At 42.3% G+C, this 4,548-nt stretch overlaps 1 pseudogene; it reads right to left on the bottom strand.

The window, feature by feature from the left end:
- Positions 1-865: 865 nt before the first annotated feature.
- Positions 866-4,032, bottom strand: LOC112824279 (multifunctional methyltransferase subunit TRM112-like protein pseudogene; annotated as a pseudogene).
- Positions 4,033-4,548: the final 516 nt, after the last annotated feature.

The following is a 4,548-nucleotide window of genomic DNA, read 5'->3' as shown; positions in this document are numbered from 1 at the left end:
TTCACTCTGATAATGTTAGACCTCTAGTCTGATTCTCCACTGCCTCTTCCTATTTGCATACATCCTTATTTGTCTCTCCCACTAGACCATAAGCGACTTGAGGGCAGACAATGTTTTATTCCTCTTTGTGTTCACCACTGGACCTAGCTGGGCACCTGGTTCATTTGATATTTAATGAATTGAATTGGCAAGAATAGTTGATGGTTATCTGTGAGCAGATGTATTCATACACAGAAACTGCACTTCTCCATTGTAATGGGGCAACCAATTCATCCTCTGCCCTCTGTCCCATTTGGAACAGGAACCTGTAAATAAAAAGGGAAAATTTGTGCACTTCCACACATGATGTTGTTGAAAATCACTAGAATAATTTAATCAGAATAGTATACAACATAAGTCAACTCTATTCTTGGGGATTGTTAAAAGGAAAGCCTATCTCCGACTGAGACAAAAAGCACTCAGAAGCATGCATCAGTGTTTCATTATAATCTACTAATTCTCATCTCAATTTAACTTATTCCATGGGTATAAGGTAACACAATTTCTTCCAGCTATAAGGTCTTGTCTATTACAGGCCATTCAGTGTCAGAAATAGGTAAAGTCATGACCAGGGATATGGCTAGAATACACACACACACACACACACACACAATGATTATATGTTTATTATATAATTATATATTTATTAATATATATTTATTTTTGGATCTGAACCTCTAATGAGAAAAAGAAAAAATCGAGCTCAAGAACACTGTTCTGTGTGTCACTGGGTCAAGGGTGGGGATACACGACAGACCTAGGAAACAGGATATTCATAAACAAAAACATTCATGGTTACAGACTGAAAAACTAGTGCCTCCCACGATTAAGTCTCGGTTTTCTCATCATTCAGCAGCATGTTGGGCATCCCGCGACTGATGGGGAACAGATGTCCAGACTCTGGGCACTGCGAGGTGCCCTCCAACACATCCACCTCCAGCAGCATGTGGGGCATCTGTCTCAGGAATTTCTCACCATGCTCATACCCTTCAATTGGCCCTTTGGGCACCTTGACCAGATATGCCCGCAGTCTCCAGAAGCGCCATGCACTCCATCTTGGGTATGTATGCACTACGAAGTCGGGGTTGAACTCCACTGGGTTGACCTCTGTGGCCCGGAGATGCAGAGGGAAGCCACGGGGCCTCACCCCCCTGCACATACGAGCTCAGCAGGTTGTGGATGAGCGGCTTCCTGTTGCCACTACACGTGCTCTCAGCAGGCCGGAACCAGAAGAAGGCAAAAACTCCGCTTGGCTGAAATATGTTTAAAGTATTCAGGAGATGAGCTGAGATGGAAGGATATAGAGAGGGAAAGAAAGTAAGGACAAGGGGAAGACAGAAAGGAGGAGCGTAATGATCATGCAGTGGAGAATAATAAAGCTGCATTGTTCTTATCTTCGTTATGTATAATTGATCAAGCCTATAGTTCTGCATACTGAGATGGGATGTTGTGGTTTAAGAGGAGTTGCAAGCTGGCCCTTGAGTGATGGAAAAAGTGTGTCATATATTTCTACGTGAGATCAGGTTCTCAGCCTTTTCTGGGTCAGAGAGTCCCTTTTAATAATCTGATGAAAGCTAATGGGTCTTTTCCCCAGAAAAACACAAAACCATCCAAAATTTTGCATGTGATTATGAGAGTACATAGACTCCTGCAGCCCATCTATGGAGTCTGTGGCAAGACACCTTCTGATAAATTCTCAGTGTTCATTACCTCTTACCCCAGATTTAAGCTTTCAGTTGCCATTTAACCCCAGAGCAGATGAGACACAAGTGCTCTCCATCTGTGGGTAGGGGTTATCTGGTATCTCCTCTGTATTTTTGGTGCAAACAGTTGGCCTTCCTGAAATGGGATCCACTATTAATAACTAATGTTTGGCTGAGGCAATTTGAAACAAGTTTCCTCCAAAATGCTCTATGCGCGACATGAGTGAAGGAGACAAACCAAACACTAATGGTTTACATGAGTCTGTCAAGGGATATGTGGGGATTAGTAGTAAAGGGAGGGGAAGAAGAGGCCATGCATCAGTGTGAGATGCCTCAGAGCCAGCATGTGGCAATGTTACTATGTGATGTCACACATCTGTTTTCAAGCTGTGATAAGCTTTAGACTAGAACAAATAGATCTAGCAAAAGGTCAGGAATGGCAAATAGAATTCATCATCTTCCTTGGCAGTTCCAGTAGATTGTGTGGTAGTGGGTTATACCACCCCCCCCCCCCAGTAAATCACTCCTCCTGGTGTTCTCATCATTGTGTAACCACCTTTCCTCAAATCGAGGCCACTTCTCTGACTTGCTTTAACCAGTAAAATGTGGCAGAAGTGTGGTTGTGTGGCTGAAGCCTTAAGAAGACATGGCAGTGTCCACTTTTTGCTCTTGGGAGCCCTAAGCTGTCATGTAAGAAGTCTGTTTGCCCTGCTAGAGAGACCGTGTGGAGAGGCCATGTGGAGAGAGAGGAGGGACCCTGAGACTCCATGAAAGAGAACCAGGGAACCCAGCCAGCAACTGAGGCTCTAGTCATATGAACCCAGGAAAGTCATTCCAGCTACCCCCAGCCCTTTGAACCATCCTAACTGAAGTATTAGACACATAAGTGAAGAAGCCTCTTTGAATGTTCTTGCCCCAGTGGGAGATATGAGAAGCAGAGATAAGCTATTTCTGTTGTGCCCTGTCCAAGTTCCTGACCCACAGAATTCTGAGAAACAATGACAATGGTTGTTTGAAGCTACTAAATATTGGAGTAAGGTTTTTGTTTTTGTTTTTGTTTTCAACAACGAATACACTACAAAAACAATCATTTTTACCTAGAAGTGGAGCATTGTTATTATAAAAACATAAACCTGTGGCATTGGTTTTGGGATTGGGCGGTGAGTAAACTCTAGAAGAATCTTGAGAGGAATGTTAACACAATGCTAATAACAATAAGAAAATTTTATTGGAGGCTAGAGAGAAGGTGACCTGAACTATGTAATGGCAGTAAGTAGCACTATAATAACATGGAAGATAGAAAATATATATCTAATGAACTTGTGGATTTTCCTGAGAAGATTTCCTGAGAAGAAGGCCCAAGTGATTGCTTTTCATGGTGCCTGATAAGGTACAGATGGAGAGAGATAAATTAGAGAGGGAACCATTTCGTTTTCCAGCAGAATCACGAGGGAACATTCCCAGCCCAGGATCTGCTGAGCTGGAAAATAAAACAGTTTCTCATTCCCAACCTCTCCAGCCTATAAAAAAAATTCTTAAAGTAAATTAAAATCTGGAAGCAGAGATTAATTCCATGACACTGCCAGTAAATCAAGACCTTGGAGGTCAAAATTGGATCAAGGATGCAGTTGTAAGACCCTTTGTGAAAACCTCAGAAAGATTTCAGTTTGTGTCTTGTAGATCTTCTAAGCTGGACAACAGGGCTTTAAGAATTGTAAGGCCCCATTTCCTATACTGTCTCAGCTTAACAAAGAGTTTGCAAGAGCCTTCATGGCATTTTCCCATAGTACCTTGACTCTCAGCCCAAGGCAGAGAGGAACTTATTTTGGAGAGATTTATGAGTGTGGGTTGTTTCTAATGGATTAAATTATAATTTAATATAGCAAGCCCACAAAAACTTAAAATAATTATATCAGCATGGACTAAAAGGGACAGACATACCTAAAAATCAAAAGTAGTCTCTAAGGCCCTAACCTCTAATGGTCAGGAAGCAGATTAAGAAAGCTATTCTGCAGCAAACATAATGCATTTCCAACAGCGAAGAAGGAATGACTCAGCGGGCAGAACTAAGTCATGGAAAACTACTTTAGGGGGCAGAACTGAGCACTATGCCAGGAACGTTGGAGGATTTCAGAATTGCTATGGACCAGTGACTTCCATGTGCCTCCAACACCCCTTGCCCATTTATGAATGGGAGTGTTTGTTGTGGTTATCCTGTCCCTTTCTCACTGCTGTACGCTGGGTGTGTGGGGAGCAGAAAACTTCCCTTTACTTGAACTTGAGGAACCATGCCCGAGGTATCTGTGCAAAGGGGACCACACATCTGCAGCTGTACCTGATTTAGATAATGAAATTTCAGACTTCAAGCTGATGCTGTAGCCATGATAGGATGAGACTTTTGGAGATCTAAGGAGAGAGGGAATATACCCTGCACATGAGGGGAACATGAATTTCTATGATATTTCTATGGTAGCTCTCAAAAGTTGGGTCCCAACAATTCCTCCCTGCCAGTAGGTACAAGCTGCTCTTCACATGAAGAGGTGGAGATTACTTCTCCTTCTCATTCTCTTGAATGTGGGCTGGTACTGTGACTGACTTTGACCAGTAGAATGTGGTAGAATGTGGTGGAAGTGATGTTTTATTATTTATTTATTTTCTTATGTTCAGTTAGCCAACATAGAGTGCATCGTTAGTTTTTGATGTAGTATTCAGCGATTTATTAGTTGTGTGTAACACCCAGTGCTCATCACATCACAAAGGAAGTGATGTTTTAGAATGGGCAGCTTCCACTCGTGGAGTCTATCTG

The sequence above is a fragment of the Callorhinus ursinus genome, unplaced genomic scaffold (genome assembly GCF_003265705.2).
Source record: "Callorhinus ursinus isolate GAN/ISIS: 27379988/994484 unplaced genomic scaffold, GSC_fseal_2.0 scaffold9, whole genome shotgun sequence".
NCBI lineage: Eukaryota > Metazoa > Chordata > Mammalia > Carnivora > Otariidae > Callorhinus > Callorhinus ursinus.
This window is presented reverse-complemented; position numbering and strand designations above follow the sequence as displayed.